At 54.6% G+C, this 20,965-nt stretch overlaps 1 long non-coding RNA gene across 1 annotated transcript in view; it reads left to right on the top strand.

Annotated features, from left to right (window-relative positions):
* LOC140479206 (uncharacterized) overlaps positions 1-20,453 on the top strand; it is a 106,981-nt gene extending 86,528 nt beyond the window's left edge. Inside the window, exons 2-3 of the long non-coding RNA XR_011960988.1 lie at positions 11,436-11,651; positions 16,785-20,453. This is a non-coding gene — a long non-coding RNA (uncharacterized lncRNA). The remainder of the gene's footprint in view (positions 1-11,435; positions 11,652-16,784) is intronic.
* Positions 20,454-20,965: the final 512 nt, after the last annotated feature.

The following is a 20,965-nucleotide window of genomic DNA, read 5'->3' as shown; positions in this document are numbered from 1 at the left end:
GCCTCTCGCCCCTCTGGTCTCTCTCCCCCCGGTCTCTCTCTCTCGCCCCCAATGTCTCTCACCCCCAGTCTCTCGCCCCACGGCCTCTCGCCCCTCAGGTCCCTCTCCCCCCTGGTCTCTCTCGTCGCCCCAGGTTCTCTCGTCGCCGGTCTCTCTGCCCCACTGGTCTCTCGTTGGCCCCGGTCTCTCTCTGCCCCACTGGTCTCTCTCGCCCCCGGTCTCTCTCGCCCCCGGTCTCTCTCGCCCCCGGTCTCTCATCAGTCCTGGTCTCTCGCGCCCCAGTCTCTCTTGGCACCTCCGGGTCTTTCATCACCCCTGGGCTCTCTCGCCTCTGATCTCTCTCGTCCCTCGGTCTCTCTCGCCCCCTGGTCTCTCTCGCTCCAGTCTCTCTCTCAGGCGCCCCTGGTGTCTCTCGCCCCCGGTCTCTTGTCAACCCCCCCCCCCCACCCCGGTCTCTCTCACCCTAGCCTCTCTCCCCCCCCCCACCCCGGTCTCTAATCGGCCCCGGTTTCTCATCATCCCCAGTCCCTTGCTCCGGGTCTCTCGCCCACGGTATCTCCCGTCACCCCCGTCTCTCGTCACCCCCGGTCTCTCTCGACCCCGTTCTCTCTCGTTGCCCCCGATCTCTTGTCACCCCCTGTTTCTCTCCTCACTGGTCTCCCTCGTCGCCCCCGGTCTCTCTCGCCCCAGTTCTCTCTCTTTGCCTATGGTCTCTTGTCGCTCCGGTCTGTCTCACACCCCCATCCCCCTACCCCGGTCCCTCTCGCCCCCGGTCCCTCTCGCCCCCGGTCTCTCTCACTCCCGGTCTCTCTTGCCCCAAGTCTCTCTTTTTGCCCCCGGTCTCTTGTCACCCCCGATGTCTTGCCTCCTGTCTCCCTTCTCCCTTGATCTCTCTCGTCCCCCGCTCTCTGTCACCCTCTCTCTCGCCCCCGCTCTCTGTCCCCCTCAGTCTCTCTCACCGCCGGTCTCTCTCATCCTTGGTCTCTGTCACCTCTCACCCCCTGGTGTCTCATCGCCCTCAGTCTCTCATCGACCCGCTCTCTCGTCACACACAGTCTCTCAACCCGGTCTTTCTTGCCCCCGGTCTCTCTCGCCGCCCCTGGTCTTTCTCTTACCCCCGGTCTCTCTCTTGCCCCTCTGTCTCTCTCTCGCACCTCTCCCCATCTCTCTCTCTCTCGCCGCCACCCCCGTCTCTCTCTCTCACCCCCAGTCTGTCTTGTCGTCCCGGTCTCTCTTGACAACCCCTCTCTCTCGCCCCCGGTCTCACTTCACCCCCGATCTCTCTTTCTCGCCCCCGGTGTCTTTCTCGCCCCCGGTCTCACTCTCGTCCCCTGTCTCTCTCGCCCCCGGTCTCTCTCGTTGTCCCTGGTCTCTCGTCACCCCCGGGTCTCTCTCCACCCCAATCTCTCTTGCCCCCAGTATCTTTTGCCCCCCCCCACCCCCGGTCTCTCTCGCCTCCCCTGGTCTCTCTTGCCTGCCCCAGTCTCTCGCCCCTGGTCTCTCTCTCTCGCCCCCGGTTTCTCTCTCTCGCCCCCGGTCTCTCTCACCCCCGGTCTCTTGTCACCCCCGGGTCTCTCTCACCCCCCCAGTCTCTCTCGCCCCCGGTCTCTCTCGCTTCCCCGGTCTCGCTCGGCCCCCCCCAGTCTCTCTCACCCCCCCAGTCTCTCTTGTCGCCCCCTGGTCTCTCGTCACCCCCGGTCTCTCTAATCTCCCCCGGTCCCTCTCTTGCTTCCCCTCCCCTTCTCTCTCTCTCTCTCTCGCCCCCCTGTCTCTCTCTCTCTCACCCCCCCCCTCTGTCTCTCTCTCTCTCGCCCCCGGTCTCTCGCATCACCCCCGTCTCTCTTATCTGCCCCAGTCTCTCTCTCGCACCCCACCCCCCCCACCGCCGGTCTCTCTCTTGCCACTGGTCCCTATCGCCCCCCGGTCTCTCTCTCTCTCGCCACGGTATCTCCCTTGTCCCCTGTCTGTCTTGTTGCCCCAGTCTCTCTTGTGGACCCCTCTCTCTCGCCCCCGCTCTCTCTCACCCGCGGTCTCTCTCTCGCCCCCCGGTCTGTCTCATCTCCGGTCTGTCTTGCCCCCGGTCTCTCTCGCTGCCCCCGGTCTTTCTTTGCCCTGTCTCTGTCTCTCGCCCCTGGTCTCTCTCGTCAACCCCCCTCTCTCTCGCCCCCAGTCTCTCTCATCATCCCCGGTTTCTCTTATCTCCCCGGGTCTCTCTCGTCCCTGATCTTGATCGTCCCTGGTCTCTCTCTTGCCTCCCCAGTCTCTCACTCCCGCACCCGGTCTGACTTGTCACCGCGGTCTCTCTTGTGAACCCCTCTCTCTCACCCGCGGTCCCCTTTGCCCCCGGTTTCTCTCTCACCCTCAGTCTCTTTCTCGCCCCCGGTCTCTATCGCCCCCAGTCTACCTCGCACTCCCTGTTCTCTCTCTCACGCCCTTGGTCTCTCTCTCACCCTCCTGGTCTCTCTCTCGCCCCCGGTTTCTCTCTGGCCCCCGGTCTCTCTTCGCCCCCAGTCTCTCTCATTAACCCCTCTCTCTCGACCCAGTCTCTCTCTTCATCCCTGGTCTCTCTTATCTCCCCCGGTCTCTGTCTCACCCCTGGTCTCTCTCACTCCCTGTCTCTCATTGCCACTGGTCTCTCAACCCCGTCTCTCATCGCTCTCGGTCTGTCATTGCACCCGGGCTCTGGTCACACCTGATCTCTCTCGCCCCGGTTCCTCTTGCCCCCGGTCTCTCTCTTGCCACGGGTCTCTATCGCCCCCAGTCTCTCTCTCTCTCTCGCTACGGTCTCTCTCTTGCCCCCGTTCTGTCTTGTTGCCCCAGTCTCTCTCGTGAACCCCTCTCTCTCGCCCTTGGTCTCTTCCCCCACTCCACCACCCCCCCCCCCCCCCCGGTCGCTCTCTCACCCCCGGTCTCTATCATTCCTGGTCTTTATCGCCCCGGTCTCTCTCTCTCTTGCTACAGTCTCTCTCTCGCACCCGGTTTATCTCATCGCCCCGGTCTCTCTTGTGAACCCCTCTCTCGCCCCAGTCACTCTCACCCCTTGACTCTCTCTCTCTCGTGCCCCCGGTCTCTCTCTCATCCCACCCCACCGGTCTCACTCTTGCCCCTGGTCTCTCTCGCACCCGGTCTCTCTTGCTGCCCTGGGACTCTCTCTTTCTCGCCCCTGGTCTCTCTCTCGTCCCCCAGTCTCTCTCTCGCTCCCTGTCTCTCATCGTCCCCGCTCTCTCATTTCCCCCGGTCTCTCTTGCCCCCCGGTCTTTTTTGTTGCCCCCGGTCTCTCATCGCCCCAGTCTCTCTTGCCCCTGATCTCTCTCGTTGCCCCCGGTCTCTCGTTGCCCCCAGTCTCTCTTCAACCCCAGTCTCTCTTGTACCCGGTCTGTCTTGTCACCCCCTCTCTCTCGCCCCCAGTCTCCTTCTCACCACGGTCTCACTCTCACTCTCGCTCCCGGTCTATCTTGTCACCAACAGTCTCTCTTGTCAACCCTTCTCTCATCACCCCTGGTCTCTCTCTTGTCCCCGGTCTCTCAGGCACCCAGATCTCGTCAACCCCGGTCTCTCTCCCCCGGTATCTCTCGACCCGGTCTTTCTCTCCACCCCCAGCCTCTCTCATCACCCCCAGTCTGTCTTGTCACCCCCAGTCTCTCCCACCCCCAATCTCTCTCATCCCCACCACCCCGATCTCTCACACCCCCGGTCTCTCACACCCCCGGTCTCTCTCGCCCCGGTCTCTCACACCCCCGGTCTCTCACACCCCCGGTCTCTCTCGCCCCCGGTCTCTCTCGCCCCCGGTCTCGCACACCCCCGGTCTCTCACACCCCCGGTCTCTCACACCCCGGTCTCTCTCACCCCCGGTCTCTCTCACCCCCGGTCTCTCACACCCCCGGTCTCTCTCGCCCCCGGTCTCTCACACCCCCGGTCTCTCTCACCCACGGTCTCTCTCACCCCCGGTCTCTCACACCCCCTGTCTCTCACACCCCCTGTCTCTCACACCCCCGGTCTCTCACACCCCCTGTCTCTCACACCCCCGGTCTCTCTCGCCCCCGGTCTCTCACACCCCCTGTCTCTCTCACAACCGGTCTCTCTCACCCCCTGTCTCTCACACCCCCAGTCTCTCACACCCCCGGTCTCTCACACCCCCTGTCTCTCACACCCCCGGTCTCTCACGCCCCCGGTCTCTCACGCCCCCGGTCTCTCACACCCCCTGTCTCTCACACACCCGGTCTCTCACACCCCCTGTCTCTCTCACCCCCGGTCTCTCTCGCCCCCGGTCTCTCACGCCCCCTGTCTCTCACACCCCCGGTCTCTCACACCCCCTGTCTCTCTCACACCCCCAGTCTCTCACACCCCCGGTCTCTCACACCCCCGGTCTCTCTCGCCCCCGGTCTCTCACGCCCCCGGTCTCTCACGCCCCCGGTCTCTCACACCCCCGGTCTCTCACACCACCGGTCTCTCTCGCCCCCTGTCTCTCACGCCCTTGGTCTCTCTCACCCCCGATCTCTCACGCCCCCGGTCTCTCACGCCCCCGGTCGCTCTCGCCCCCGGTCTCTCTCGCCCCCGGTCTCTCTCGCCCCCGGTCTCTCACACCCCCGGTCTCTCACACCCCCGGTCTCTCACACCCCCGGTCTCTCACGCCCCCGGTCGCTCTCGCCCCCGGTCTCTCACACCACCGGTCTCTCTCTCGCCCCCGGTCTCTCACACCCCCGGTCTCTCTCACCCCCCCTCTCTCACACCCCCGGTCTCTCACGCCCTTGGTCTCTCACGTCCCCGGTCTCTCACGCCCCCGGTCTCTCACACCCCCGGTCTCTCACACCACCGGTCTCTCTCTCGCCCCCGGTCTCTCACACCCCCGGTCTCTCTCACCCCCCCTCTCTCACACCCCCGGTCTCTCTCACCCCCGGTCTCTCTCTCACACCACCGGTCTCTCACACACCCGGTCTCTCACACCCCCGGTCTCTCACACCCCCGGTCTCTCTCTCGCCCCCGGTCTCTCACACCAACGGTCTCTCACGCCCCCGGTCTCTCTCTCGCCCCCGGTCTCTCACACACCCGGTCTCTCACACCCCCGGTCTCTCACACCCCCGGTCTCTCTCTCGCCCCCGGTCTCTCACACCAACGGTCTCTCACGCCCCCGGTCTCTCTCTCGCCCCCGGTCTCTCACACCCCCGGTCTCTCACACCCCCGGTCTCTCACACCCCCGGTCTCTCTCTCACCCCCGGTCTCTCACACCAACGGTCTCTCACGCCCCCGGTCTCTCTCACACCAACGGTCTCTCACGCCCCCGGTCTCTCTCACACCCCCGGTCTCTCACACCCCCTGTCTCTCACACCCCCGGTCTCTCACGCCCCCGGTCTCTCACACCCCCTGTCTCTAACTCTCCCCGGTCTCTCTCACCCCCCGGTCTCTGACTCTCCCCGGTCTCTCTCACCCCCTGGTCTCTAACTCTCCCCGGTCTCTCTCACCCCCGGTCTCTGACTCTCCCCGGTGTCTCTCACCCCCGGTCTCTGACTCTCCCCGGTCTCTCTCACCCCACGGTCTCTGACTCTCCCCAGTCTCTCTCACCCCCTGGTCTCTAACTCTCCCCGGTCTCTCTCGCCCCCGGTCTCTAACTCTCCCCGGTCTCTCTCACCCCACGGTCTCTAACTCTCCGCAGTCTCTCTCACCCCCTGGTCTCTAACTCTCCCCGGTCTCTCTCACCCCCTGGTCTCTGACTCTCCCCAATCTCTCTCACCCCTCGGTCTCTAACTCTCCCCGGTCTCTCTCACCCCTTGGTCTCTAACTCTCCGCAGTCTCTCTCGCCCTCAGTCTCTGACTCTCCCCAGTCTCTCTCACCCCCTGGTCTCTAACTCTCCGCAGTCTCTCTCGCCCTCAGTCTCTAACTCTCCCCGGTCTCTCTCTCCCCTCCGGTCTCTAACTCTCCCCAGTCTCTCACACCACCCCGTCTCTAACTCTCCCCAGTCTCTCTCGCCCTCAGTCTCTAACTCTCCGCAGTCTCTCTCACCCCCTGGTCTCTAACTCTCCCCGGTCTCTCTCTCACCCTCCGGTCTCTAACTCTCCCCGGTCTCTCTCGCCCTCAGTCTCTAACTCTCCCCGGTCTCTCTCACCCCCCGGTCTCTAACTCTCCCCGGTCTCTCTCTCCCCTGGTCTCTAACTCTCCCCGGTCTCTCTCGCCCCCCGTCTCTAACTCTCCCCGGTCTCTCTCGCCCCCGGTCTCTAACTCTCCCCAATCTCTCTCACCCCCCTGTCTCTAACTCTCCCCAGTCTCTCTCACCCCCGGTCTCTAACTCTCCCCGGTCTCTCTCGCCCCCGGTCTCTAACTCTCCCCGGTCTCTCTCACCCCCCGGTCTCTAACTCTCCCCAATCTCTCTCACCCCTCGGTCTCTAACTCTCCCCGGTCTCTCTCACCCCTCGGTCTCTAACTCTCCCCGGTCTCTCTCACCCCCCGGTCTCTAACTCTCCCCGGTCTCTCTCGCCCCCCATCTCTAATTCTCCCCGGTCTCTCTCGCCCTCAGTCTCTAACTCTCCCCGGTCTCTCTCGCCCCCGGTCTCTAACTCTCCCCAATCTCTCTCACCCCCCTGTCTCTAACTCTCCCCAGTCTCTCTCACCCCCGGTCTCTAACTCTCCCCAGTCTCTCTCGCCCCCGGTCTCTAACTCTCCCCGGTCTCTCTCACCCCCCGGTCTCTAACTCTCCCCAATCTCTCTCACCCCTCGGTCTCTACCTCTCCCCAGTCTCTCTCACCCCCTGGTCTCTAACTCTCCCCGGTTTCTCTCACCCCCCGGTCTCTAACTCTCCCCGGTCTCTCTCACCCCCCGGTCTCTAACTCTCCCCAGTCTCTCTCACCCCCTGGTCTCTAACTCTCCCCGGTCTCTCTTGTCCCCGGTCTCTAACTCTCCCCAATCTCTCTCACCCCCTGGTCTCTAACTCTCCCCGGTCTCTCACACCCCCTGGTCTCTAACTCTCCCCAATCTCTCTCACCCCTCGGTCTCTAACTCTCCCCGGTCTCTCTCACCCCCTGGTCTCTAACTCTCCCCAGTCTCTCTCACCCCCTGGTCTCTAACTCTCCCCGGTCTCTCTCACCCCCCGGTCTCTAACTCTCCCCAATCTCTCTCACCCCTCGGTCTCTAACTCTCCCCGGTCTCTCACACCCCCTGTCTCTAACTCTCCCCGGTCTTTCTCACCCCCCGGTCTCTAACTCTCCCCGGTCTTTCTCACCCCCTGGTCACTAACTCTCCCCAATCTCTCTCACCCCCTGGTCTCTAACTCTCCCCGGTCTCTGTCGCCCCCGGTCTCTAACTCTCCCCAGTCTCTCTCGCCCCCGGTCTCTAACTCTCCCCAGTCTCTCTCACCCCTTGGTCTCTACCTCTCCCCAGTCTCTCTCACCCCCTGGTCTCTAACTCTCCCCAGTCTCTCTCACCCCCCGGTCTCTAACTCTCCCCAATCTCTCTCACCCCCTGGTCTCTAACTCTTCCCGGTCTCTCTCGCCCCCCGTCTCTAATTCTCCCCAGTCTCTCTCGCCCCTCGTCTCTAACTCTCCCCAGTCTCTCTCACCCCCCCGGTCTCTAACTCTCCCCGGTCTCTCTCGCCCCTCGTCTCTAACTCTCCCCAGTCTCTCTCGCCCCTCGTCTCTAACTCTCCCCGGTCTCTCTCGCCCCCTGGTCTCTATCTCTCCCCAGTCTCTCTCTCGCCCCCTGGTCTCTAACTCTCCCCGGTCTCTCATCACCCCGGTCTCTAACTCTCCCCAGTCTCTCTCTCGCCCCCGGTCTCTAACTCTCCCCGGTCTCTCTCGCCCCCGGTCTCTAACTCTCCCCAGTCTCTCTCGCCCCTCGTCTCTAACTCTCCCCAGTCTCTCTCACCCCCTGGTCTCTAACTCTCCCCAGTCTCTCTCACCCACTGGTCTCTAACTCTCCCCGATCTCTCTCACCCCCTGGTCTCTAACTCTCCCCAGTCTCTCTCACCCCCCGGTCTCTAACTCTCCCCGGTCTCTCTCGCCCCCGGTCTCTAACTCTCCCCAGTCTCTCTCGCCCCTCGTCTCTAACTCTCCCCAGTCTCTCTCACCCCCTGGTCTCTAACTCTCCCCAGTCTCTCTCACCCACTGGTCTCTAACTCTCCCCGATCTCTCTCACCCCCTGGTCTCTAACTCTCCCCAGTCTCTCATCGCCCCGGTCTCTCTCACATCTGGTTTCTCATCTCTCCGGATCTCTCTCTCCCCTCGATCTCTCTCACCCCCTGGGTCTCTCTTGTCCCTGTTCTCTCTCGACCCTGGTCTCACTTGACCCCGGACTCTCTCACCCTCCCCCCTACTGTCTCTATCACCCCCCTCCACCCCGGTCTCTCTCGCCCCTGTTCTCTCTCGCCCCCGGACTCTCTCACCCTCCCCCCACCACCATCTCTCTCACCGCACCCCCCCCCCACCCCCAGTCTCTCTTGCCTCTGTTCTCTCTTGCACCCGGTCTCTCTCTCACCCTTCGGTTCCTCTCGCCTCAGTCTCTCTCATTGCCCCGTGGTCTCTCTCGCCCCCCTGCGTCACTCACCCCTGATCTCTCTCACCCTCCCTGGCCTCTCGTTGCACCCCCCCCCCATCTCTCTCTTGCCTCTGTTCTCGCTCGCCTCCCCCCGGTCTCTCTCGACGCCCGGTCTCTCTCGCCCTCGGTCACTCATCCCCCCTCGTCTCTCTCTCCCCTCGGTCTATCGCCCCGGTCTCTCTCACCCCCCGGTCTCTCTCGCCCCCCTCAGTCTCTCTCACCCCCCGATCTCTCTCGTCAACCCCGGTATCCCTCATCACCCCCGGTCTCTCTCTCCACCAGTCTCTCGTCATTCCTGGTCTCATTCACGCCCAGTCTCACTTGCCTCCAGTCTCTCTTGCCCCCGGTCTCTCACGTCAACCCCTCTCTCTCGCCCTCCCCCGGTCTCTCTCTCACCCCCGGTCTCTCTCTCGCCCCCGGTCTCTCTCTCGCCCCCGGTCTCTCTCTTGCCCCCTGGTCTCTCTTGCCCCCTGGTCTCTCTTGTTTCCCCCGGTCTCTCTCTCTCTGCCCCGTTCTCTCTCGTCCCCGGTCTCTCTCGCCCCGGTCTGTCTTGCCCCTGGTCTGTCTCGTCGGCTCCTGTCTCACTTGCCCCCGGTCTCTATCACAGCCTGTCTCTCTCTCGCCCCCGGTCTCTCTCTCGCCCCCGTCTCTCTCACCTCCCCCCCCCCCCGCGTCTGTCTCACCCCACCCCCCTCGCGCTCTCGCCCCCCCCCCCCCCACTGCGTCTCTCGCCAGCCCCGGTCTCTCTCACCCCCTTCTCTCTCTCATCACCCCTGGTCTCTCTCGTCACCTCCAGTCTCTCATCACCCCCTCCGTCTCACCCCTGGTTGCTCTCACCCCCCTAGTCTCTCATGTTCCTGGTTTCTCTCGTCACCCCCGGTCTGTCTCGCCCCCGGTCTCACATGTCCCCGGTTTCTCTCGTCGCCCCCAATCTCTCTCTCGTCCCCCTCTGTCTCGCCCCCCCTCACTCAGTCGGCCCCCTCTCTCTCTCGCACCCCCTCCCTCTCTTGCCCCCCTCTCTCGGCCCCTTTTCTTTCGCACCCCCCCTTGCCCCCCTCTCTCTCTCACCGCCTCTCTCTCTCTCACTGCCTCTCTCTCTCGTCACCCCCTCTCTCTCACCCTCGGTCTCTCTCGCCCCCACCCCCACCCCCGGTCTCTCACGGCCCTGGTTTCTCTTGTCGCCCCGGTCTCTCTCTTGTCCCCAGTCTCTTTCATCACCTCCAGTCTCTCATCGCCCCCCTCTCTCTCTCACCCCTCTGTCTCTCTCGCCCCCCTCTCTCTCGCCCCCTCTCTCTCGCCCCCCCTCCTCGAACCCCTGTCTCTCTTGCCTCCTCTCTCTCACCCCCCCCTCTCTCGGCCTCCCCTCTATCGGCTCTCCTCTCTCTCGCACCCCCCCGTTTCTCCCACCCCTTTAGTCCGTCCCCCTCTCTCTCTCGCCCACCTCCTCTCTCTCTCTTGCCCCTCTCTCTCACCCCCCAGTCTCTCGTCCCCCCCACCCTGTGTCTCCCTGCTCTTTCACATTCTCTCGAATCACTGTCGCCTCATCTCCCTTTCTCTCCTCCCTCTCTCTCTCATTCTCGCCTCTGTCTCTCTCTCTTTCTCTTGCTGCCATCTCCCTCCCTGTCTTGCCCCCTCTGTTTGCCCCTCTCTCGTTCCCTCTCTTAACTCCATCCCTATCTCCTCTCTCTCTCTCTCTCTCTCTCTCAGGGAGGGAGAGAGGGAAGAGGGGAGGCAGGTGGAGAAACCGGGGTTGGGGGTGTGGTGTGATAGAGACGGGGGAATGAGTGAGAGTGAAAAGGAGAGGTGATGAGAAGGAAAGAGTATGCAGAGATAGAGAGGGAGAGCAATGAGGAGAAAGGGTAGGGGAGAGGAAATGGGGAGTCCAGGTTGGATTGGGGGGGGGGGACACAGGGAGTTAAACCCAGCTCCTGAGCTCAGGGCGCGGTGCCCTCCCCTTCCCTGAGGACCAGGACTTGGGGCTGAGTCTGTCTCTCTCCAGCTCAGCTTCTCCAACACAAAGACACACAACAACATCGGTCACTCTGCTGCTCGGCACGCTTTAATCAACATTTTTATTGGTTACAAATGGAAGTGATGGATACAGTCAGTGGGATGGTGCCTTTTCTCACTGGCCCCTGAGTTGTGAGAAACATTGAAATGTTTCCCTGTAACCCCCCTGTGGGATAAGGATGGACAAACCAGCGCTACCCTCAGTCTGTTACCATAGCGACAGGCTGCTCCATCGCTGAAACACTGAACTGAAATGAGAAAATCCCGGATGGATTGATTAATGAGGGAATTTGATGGATGGATGGATTTGGGTGAAGGGATATTTCAGCACATTCTTCAGCTGCTGCCTAAACTTAGTCTGGGTCACGGCATAAATCGCGGTGTTTGTGCAGCAACTGAGGAGCTGCAGCATGAAGCCCAATTCCTGCACAAAGTCATCGAGATACACAGACCCATAGCCAAAATACCACATCCGGCTCCATATAGAATACAGCATTAACGTTGACCATAACAGGATGAAATTGGCCGAGATCACAAACAGTAAAATGATGGATTTTTTTCGGTTTCTCATTTCAGTGTCAGACTGAGCGTCCCCATTGGTGTGAGCGCGGAGTCTCCTGCGGGCTCTGCTGGTCACTAAAATGTGTCTGACGGTGAGAACATTGAGCAGCAGAATCAGGAGAAATGGGACACACGGGGTTAGAATGTGGTGGAGGAACTCGATTGTGACCCAGACAATGGAGAATCGAACAGCGTCTGTTACAGCACAAAACCAGGGGGCGTTCATCAGCGAATACCGAGCCTCGAGCATAAAATACCAGGAAATGTTCTTTAAACAGCTCAGCACAGTCACTGCTCCCAGAACCACAGCCGCCGTTTTCTCTCTGCAATATTTACTTTTCAGCTTCCGGCAACAAATGGCCACAAACCGATCAAAGGTGAAAGTGACGGTGAACCAGACAGAGCAGTCAGTGGCTGCATAAAGCAGGACGGCGTGGATATTACACACGGGGACGGAGTCCATCAGGAAATAAAACTGTTCCCAATAAACAATGGGAATGTGTCTCAGGATCAGGTCGAGGATAATGACCAGGAGATCCGCCGCTGCCATGGCCCCCAGGTAACGTCTGACACATGGAGACAATCCACAATCTTTATAAAGCAGGACGTAGATGGTCACTACGTTAACTGTGAGGAAGGAAAACAAACCCATTATCCATCAGCCTGGAGGCAAAGGGACCCGTTTGATTGGGGACCCAGTGAGATTTTCAAATGTGTCCCTGTATTCAGGGATGTATTAATAATTGGAGCTGGAATAACAAATGGGAAGGTCGGAATTACTGACAAAAATGTGACATAAACCACAAGAAACCCTCCCTCCCCAAACACACAGAGACACATCCATAAGGACAGGTGGTTTCTAGAACATTCCCACACACTCGATCACTCGAGAGCAGACACAGGTCACTCCTTCCCAGTTCCTAATACGGAGGGTGGAAACGTTGCTGTCCTGAAGGATTCTCTCCCAGTTTCCTGAAGACAAACGGAGTTTGGGAATTTCTGTATTTTGGTCTAAATTGTGGTCGATCCTGTGTCGTGGAGAAATGTAAACGGAGGGAAAACGTATTCACCCCTTTAACTGCCTGAGGGGCCTTCGGAACAGTGTCTCCTTCTCCCTGGAACGGGATCTCTTCCCTCGGGATCTTATCGTTTGTTCAATTCACTGACGTCCGGCCGTTCACAAACAATGTCAGGGACAGAACGTTCCGGGTAATGTCAGTTATAGAATGTCAGGGACAGAACGTTCCGGGGAATGTCAGTTATAGAATGTCGGGGACAGAACGTTCCGGGAATGTCAGTTATAGAATGTCGGGGACAGAACGTTCCGGGGAATGTCAGTTATAGAATGTCGGGGACAGAACGTTCCGGGGAATGTCAGTTATAGAATGTCGGGGACAGAACGTTCCGGGGAATGTCAGTTATAGAATGTCGGGGACAGAACGTTCCGGGGAATGTCAGTTATAGAATGTTGGGGACAGAACGTTCCGGGTAATCCCTTGACCTGTCCATGACCTTTCCCCCTACCCACCCCACCCACATGATGTCCTGTGCCTGGACACACTGTAACATAAATGGGATGAGAGACGGAGCGTCCAATCACAGGAATGGGAACTAAAGGCATTGCGAGACCAGCTGAAATGGTGAGATATGCCACATTCTCAATCCACCTCCCAGAACCAGCCCAGACACCATACACCCAGAGGAGATATCTGTTCACTGTGGAACACTGTACAGACCCGGCCAGTGTCCTGCTCAGTCCAACTCAACAATCTGTCCAGATTCATCCATTACACTGGTCAATACAATCCAGCAATCTGTCCAGAGGGGAACACTGCACACAGATCATGTCAGGGCACTTATCTTCAAACGCAGGCTAGACATCTGTCCAGTTTGGGAAGCTGTGATAGAGAGAGAAAAGCTGCAGACGCTGGAGTCCAAAGTAGACAGGCAGGAAGGTGGGAGAACACAGCAATGCTGACAGCATCAGGAGGTGGAACCATTCTGTAAGGATCCTGAAGGAGGGCTACACCTGAAACATCAAATTCTATACCTCCTGATGTTGCCTGGATGGCGGTGTTCCTCCAGCAAGTATTCAGCATGGTAAGCAATGCAGACCACAGCAGTGCATTGATCTATAAGCCCAGACTAGATATCTGTCCAGAGCTGAAAATGTGTTGCTGGAAAAGCGCAGCAGGTCAGGCAGCAGCCAAGGAACAGGAGAATCGACGTTTCAGGCATAAGCCCTTCTTCAGCAACCGGCTATCTGACCAGCATGGGGAGCTGTGCAGACCACAGCAGTGCATTGATCTATAACCCCGGACAAGATATCTGTCCAGCACTGAGAGCTGTGCAGAACAGAACAGGACACTAATGTCTAAACCTGAAACAAATATCCATCCAGCATTGGGAGCTGCACAAACCACATCATTGTATTATCTATAAACCTCAACTAGATAGTCTGACCAGCACAGCGACCTGTGCAGTGATCACCCATGGATTCATCTGTAAACCAGGAGCAGCTCCCCTCCCAGAATGTAGGATTATGCACACCTCCGCATTGCATAAATCTGTAACCCAGGAGCAGTTACCCTCCCAGCGTGTAGAGCTGTGTACCCCACCCCAGTGCATTAATCTGTAACCCAGGAGCAGTTACCCTCCCAGCATGTAGGACTGTGTATACCACCCCAGTGCATTGATCTGTAACCCAGGAGCAGTTACCCTCCCAGCATGTAGGACTGTGTATACCACCCCAGTGCATTCCTCAGTAACACTGTGTGAGGTTCCTGCCCAGTGTGGGGAAACTTGCAGCCCGGGCTGGAAGTGACAGGATGTGCAGCTCCCTCCCATTTACAGCTCGAACTCTCCATTGTGCCCTGACAAGGGGGTGCTGTGGGTGTGAACATCACTGCCACAGAGACACGGCGGGGGAATCATATTAAATATCACCACATGGGACGGGTTTGGTGTATAGACAAAGATGGGCAGACTGAGACACAGTGTCATGGAAGGATGTGTTCCCAGGTTGCAGAATGCTGAAATGTAGACACTTCGATAGCATCCTGTAACATGAGCCAGTCTTCCCAGGAAAGATGGGAAAAAAGGATCTTGGTGTGAGGTCAGATGAAACAACAGCTGCTGTGTGGTTTTGAAATTACGTTTATGTAATTACTGTAGAGTTGGAATGGGGAAATAAGCAGTTTAGAGAAATGGGGTCTCAGAGTTGTGAATAGTTGATGAAAAATGTTCACTTTCAGAGTTAAAAAATAAATTGATATTTTTGTTTAAACAGTGGAATTTGGGAGTTTTCTGTCACTCATATTTTAACAGTTTACAAGACAAATTGAGCATTTCTTTATGTTTAGTTTATATTACCAGATGAGCTCACTGTTGTGTCCTAACAATTGCTGTGTGTATCTGTGTGTCTCTGTGTGGGGCAGGTCTGCCAGTCTCTGTGGTGCCTAAAGTGATGCAATGCCACCCTCTGCTGGCCTCCCCACGCCACTGCACAGGCATTTGCAGAGGGTGAAAACCAACAGGGATACACTCAGAGAGGTGGAGGGAGAGGGCAGCTGCTCACAGCACCATCCAAACTGATGTATTATCCATGGACTGATCTAAATGTCCTTTAAACGTTGTAACTGTTCCTGCTTTCACCACTTCATCTGGAAGTTCATTCCACGCACAAGCCAGATTCTGTCTTACAAAATTACCTCTCCTGACTTTTGTAAATCTTTTTCCTCGCACCTTAAAATATCCCTCAGTTTTGAATCCCCAACTCTAGGGAAAAGACATCAGCCCTTCGGCTTATCTGTACCCCTCAATAATTTATAAACCTCTGTAAAGTTACCGCTTAATTTCATATTCTTCAGTGAAAAAATCCCAGCCTATACAGCCTCTCCTTATAGCTCAATCCCTCCTTTCCCAGCAACATCCAGGTTAAACTCTTCTGAACCCTCTCCAGTTTAATAATATCAAGGTCAGTAATATTAAAGTGAAGAGTCAAGGTATTTTCTTAGGGCACAGGGAGTCCAAAACTAGAGGACATAGACTTAAGGTGAGAGGGGAGACATTTAAAAGTGATCTAAGGGGCAGCTTTTTCACCCAGAGGGAGGTGTGCCTATGGAATGGGCGGGCAGGATGACCAGACTGGACACAGTATTCCAGAAGAGGTCTCACTAATGTCCTGAACAACCACAAGATTTGACGTCCCAATTCCGATACTCAAAGGTCTGACCAATGAAGACAAGTGTGTTAAACACCTTCTTCACCGCACTATCTATATGAGATGAAAATTTTAAAGAATTATACCTGACGGCCTAGGTTTCTGTTCTACAGCACTGCCAAAGACCCTACTTTTAATTGTATAGGTCCTGTTCTTGTTTGATTTACCAAATCCAATGCCTCGCATTAATCCAAACTAAACTCCATCTGCCACCCCTCAGCCCAGTGAGTGATATTACTGCCATATCCCCCTCCCCCTTCAATTTTAAAACGCCCATCCCTGTCCAGGAGGCCTGCACACTCCAGCCTTGATTGTCACAAAGACCCTGAGCTTGGGTTGTCTTGTGTGGTTAGGGGGAGGAGGGACAGATTACAGACACAGTCAGTGGGGAGGAGAGGCTGGACAGTAATCAGCGGCCTGGTGTCACTTCATGGTTTTAGGAAGAGGGCAGTCGCACGTTAGAGGTGGGTAAGAGTGATCGGTGTTTTGGGACCAGAAATTAAGCTCTACCTTCGTCTCTGGTGTTCAGTAATAAATATCTGTTTGAGACTCTTCATTGGGCAGAGTGTGTCTGCAGGATTTCTTTCCTTAATATTGCAGACGACAGATAATAGTGATTAAAGATGTTTATAGCAATGATAACCTGATTATAATAAATCCACACTGAACTGAAAGTGGGCACTAAAATATGGCCCAAAATCTGGGTATGATAGTGTGGTGGGTAGTTTCCCTGTCTCTGAGCCAGAGCTCTGGATTTGATTTCAATTCCTGAACTTGTGTGGGAGTGTTCCTAGCTCTGGACTAGAAGGCCCGGATTCAAATCCTACCTGTTGCAGAGGTATGTCCCAGCATGACAGAACAGTCTGATGAACAAACACACAGGAGAATACTGTTCCAGCTTTATGGGTATTGTCGAGTGATGCTAGTGTCCCTTTCTCTGGGCACAAAGGTCTCGGTGTAAAGCCCACAGAAGTGTTTCAGGATACATCTGAACAAACTGTTTAAAATGGATTTAGAATTGTGACTTGATGGAGAAGGAAGAGGTGTCAATATTGCATTTCAGAATTTAGGCCCAGGATGACTGAAAGTACAGCCATTCGTGTTGATTGGGGTCACATTTCGCAGCAGTAAAGGTTTATAAAATCAAAATGGCCATAGATAAGGTGAGTAGTCAGGGGTTTTTCCCCAGGTTTGGGGCGTCCAAAACTAGAGGACATTGGTGGAAATTGAGAGGGAAAAGGTTTTGATGCGGCCGAAAAGGCACCATTTCACACAGAGGGTGGTGTGCTTATGGAATGAGCTGCCAGAGGAAGTGGTGGAGGATGGTACAACTACAGCATGTAAAAGGCATCTGGATGCTGACAGACCTGCCGAGCTTTTCCAGCAATTTCTGTATTTCTTTTAAAAATGCATTCAGTTTAACACAAGTATTCTGAATAACTTAAACAATTTTAATTTTTAATGACGCAGGGATATATAAACATATCTTCAAATCGACCAAGATCATTTTCTGCTACGGGTCTGTCTCTGTACATGACAGCAGCAATGATGCACCTACATGGAACAGGGAATGTGATGGAGACATCGTTTGGACAATGTACAAGGAAGTTTGGACAATGTACAAGGAGATCTCTCATGGTCCAGTTTTGGGGAGAAGATGACATTACTGTGTGATTCAGCTCAGAGAGGGAGAAAATGTAATCTGCCTGAGAAGGAATGGCCTATTGCACTCTCTCTCCTTCAATGTTCCTCATCACAGCAATGTCTGCGAGCTAAAAAAATACTCTAAACTCATCGTTACCTTTCTTATTTTTATGGAATCCCTGCAGTGTTGAAACAGGTCCTTCGGCCCAACAAGTCCATACTAACCTTCCCAAAAAATTCCCCTACATTTACCCCTGACTAATGCACCGAACCTAGAAATCCTTGATCACTACAGACAATTTAGCATGACCAATCAACCTAACCTACACACTTTGAGCTGTGGTAGGAAACTGGAGCACCTACTAGAAGCTCACACAGACACGGGGAGAACGTACAAACTCCACACACCCAGGCTAGAGTCGAACCAAAGTCCCTGGTGTTATGAGGCAGCAGTGCTAACCATCGTGCTACCCTTTGGGTGCTCCCTGACCAGAATTCATTGGAATCTACTCACTGCCTAAAGCAAAGGGAATTCAGCCAAATTCAATTCTCCCAGGATGAAATCCCATTGCTAGCAGCTGTGTGACTACAATATCTTCAGAAGCAGAATACTGTTTTGAACAATCTTGCAATTTTTCCTTTGTCGTGAGTTCCAAGAATATCTGGGCGACGTTCTTTCAAGTTAAAATTGGAGTGTGTGTGTGTGTGTGTGTGTGTGTGTGTGTGTGTGTGTGTGTGTGTGTGTGTAATATTGATTATATTATGGCAATACACAAACGGTTTACCATTCATCTGTTAAAATTGCCCATGGTATTCAGGGATGTGTATGTTAGGTGCATTAGTCAGGGGTAAATGTGGGGAAATGGGTCTGGATGGGTTTTTCTTCTGTGGGTCAGTGTGGTCTTGTTGGGCTGAAGGGCTTGTTTCCCCACTGTCGGGATTATATGAATCACCCAGAACCCTCTCGATTAGATTCCAACGTGTAACTCACTTCCATCTATGTGTGACTGGCATGTTTCAAAAACACCCCAAAACCTTCAATTCTATTCCACTTCGATAAACACGAGGCGCTGCATTTTGGGAAATCAAATTTGAGCAGGATTTATACACTTAATGGTCAGGTCCGAGGGAGAGTTGCTGAACAAAGGGACTTTGAAGTGCAGGTTCGTAGCTCCGTGAGAGTAGAGTGGCAGGTGGATAAGATAATGAAGGCAGCGTTTGGTTTACTTTCCTTTATTGGTCAGTGTTTTGAGTATAGGCATTGAGAGGTCATGTTGTGGCTGGACTGGACATGGGTTAGGCCACTGTTGGAATATGGCATGCAATTCTGGTCTCCTTCCTATCGGAAGGATGTTGTGAAATTTGGAAGGGTTCAGAAAAGATTTTCAAGGAGGTTGCCAGGGTTGGAGGATTTGAGCCACAGGGAGAGGCTGAACAGGCTGGGGCTGTTTTCCCTGGAGCATCAGAGGCTGAGGGGTGACTTTATCAAGGTTTATAAAATCATGACGGGCATGGATAGGATAAATAGACAAAGTGTTTTCCTTGGGGTGGGGAGTAAAGAACTAAAGGGCATAGGTTTAGTGTGAGAGGGGAAAGATATGGAAGAGACCTAAGGGGCAACTTGTTCACTCAGAGGGTGGTACATGAATGGAATGAACTGTCAGAGGAAGTGGTGGAGGGTAGTACAATTGCAACATTTAAAATTCAGCTCGATGGGTATATGAATGGGAAGGTTTGGAGGGAGATGGGCCAAGTGCTTGAAAAAGAGACTAGAGTAGGTTACGATATCTGGTCTGCATAGACGGGTTGGACCAAAGGGTCTGTTTCCATGATGTACATCTCTATGACTGTATAACTCTGCGATTTTGTGACTCACGACTTGTTATCTGTTATTCTGTATGTAAACCACCCTGAACCCCTCGATTAGATTCCAGTCGGTCCCTCACTCCTGGGTATCTCATATGCTGTATGTAAACCCTAAACCCCTCAATTAGATTCCAGTCTGGAACTCACTCCTGGGGATCTGTTATTGGATCTGTGTAGTGATCCTTGTTGGATGTTTGACCGAAGACAAGATAAACTAAATGGTCAAATGTTACATTGGGAGCAGGAACACAGAAAGCTGCTGTACATTTCTGTCCTGTGACATATCTCCAAGTGTCAGATTGGGGCTGAATTCCTGTCACAATGGGGAAAGTCTCAAAAGCTGTTTCTTGTCCTGCATGAATGCATCATCATAACATGAATTCCATTGTAAGGTAGGAAATGGAGACAGCTTCTGGAAGGAGTCTGTATCTCTCTGTGTGTGATTCTGTGTGTCTGTGTATGCACGTTTATGTGTGATTTTGTGTGCGTGTTCAATGTTTTATGTTGTTGTGGTTCTGGTCGCTGAGCTGGGAATTTGTCTTACAAACGTTTTGTCCCCTGTCTAGGTGACATCCTCAGTGCTTGGGAGCCTCTTGTGAAGCGCTTCTGTGCTGTTTCCTCCGGCATTTAAAGGGGCCTGTCTCTGCCGCTTCCGGTTGTCAGTTCCAGCTGTCCGCTGCAGTGGCCGGTATATTGGGTCCAGGTCGATGTGTTTGTTGATAGAGTCTGTGGATGAGTGCCATGCCTCCAGGAATTCCCTGGCTGTTCTCTGTTTGGCTTGCCCTATAATGGTAGTGTTGTCCCAGTCGAATTCATGTTGCTTGTCGTCTGTGTGTGTGGCTACTAAGGATAGCTGGTCGTGTCGTTTTGTGGCTAGTTGGTGTTTATGTATACGGATCGTTAACTGTCTTCCTGTTTGTCCGATGTAGTGTTTTCTGCAGTCCTTGCATGGGATTTTGTACACTACATTGGTTTTGCTCATGTTGGGTATCGGGTCCTTCGTTCTGGTGAGTTGTTGTCTGAGAATGGCTGTTGGTTTGTGTGCTGTTATGAGTCCTAGTGATCGCAGTAGTCTGGCTGTCAGTTCAGAAATGCTCCTGATGTATGGTAGTATGGCTAGTCCTTTGGGTTGCGGCATGTCCTCGTTCCGTTGACTTTCCCTTAGGCAACTGTTGATGAAATTGCGAGGGTGTCCGTTTTTGGTGAATACTTTGTATAGGTGTTCCTCTTCCTCTTTTTGTCGTTCTGGTGTGCTGCAGTGTGTTGTGGTCCTTTTGAATAGTGTCCTGATGCAACTTCGTTTGTGTGTGTTTGGGTGGTTGCTTTCATAGTTTAGGACTTGGTGAATTCTCCGTTCGGTGTTCTCTGTACCTTCACGTCTAGGAATCGGAGTTGGTTGTCCTTTTCTTCCTCTCTAGTGAATCGTTTTATGTATTTTCGAACTGTATTGATGTTGCCAGTCTCTCTTGCTTTTCCTTATTTATAAACTCAATGTCATCGTTTTGCTGATATAAAATGGTGGCTGTGGACAAATCTAAAATGACTGCCTGACTGATTTGTGTCCGGAATACTTTCAGCAAGGGAGAGGGGGCAATGTGTCAAAAGTCATTTCCATTCATTGATGCCAGCAGAGATAGGAAATGGAGACAGCTCTCTGAAGGTGGTTAAAATGTAAATCCCAGAACCTTTTTACAGTGAATGCGGAGAGACAATGTGACATTCCAGTAAGGTCTGCCTTACTTTCCAAGCTCCTAATGTATGAAGAAACATAATATACAAAACCTGATAGAGCTTAGTCACTGAATTGTAGATTTGCAGATTTGGATCAGAAGCCTGCCTGGCTAGGCCTCATCCCAAAGTGAAGAGTTTCTCAAATCCCACACTGACCTTCTATGGGTTCAAATTGTGTGTTGTCGACAAATCAAAGAAAGTAATGCACCTGCAATTGAACAAAGCTCTTTCTGGAACTTTGTGTTTTTATTTGGTTTACGTATCTTTCAACAGGATTGAAGATAAATGAGACAGTGAGAGATAGGTAGCACTGTAACCAGAATGGCAGTGCAGTATAAAAGGTATATTAATACTTTCAGTGAAAGGGGAAAACAGAGGAGGATAGTCCTCAAACAAGGAAAGTTGGGAGT

The sequence above is a fragment of the Chiloscyllium punctatum genome, chromosome 6 (genome assembly GCF_047496795.1).
Source record: "Chiloscyllium punctatum isolate Juve2018m chromosome 6, sChiPun1.3, whole genome shotgun sequence".
In the NCBI taxonomy this organism is placed as follows: domain Eukaryota; kingdom Metazoa; phylum Chordata; class Chondrichthyes; order Orectolobiformes; family Hemiscylliidae; genus Chiloscyllium; species Chiloscyllium punctatum.
This window is presented reverse-complemented; position numbering and strand designations above follow the sequence as displayed.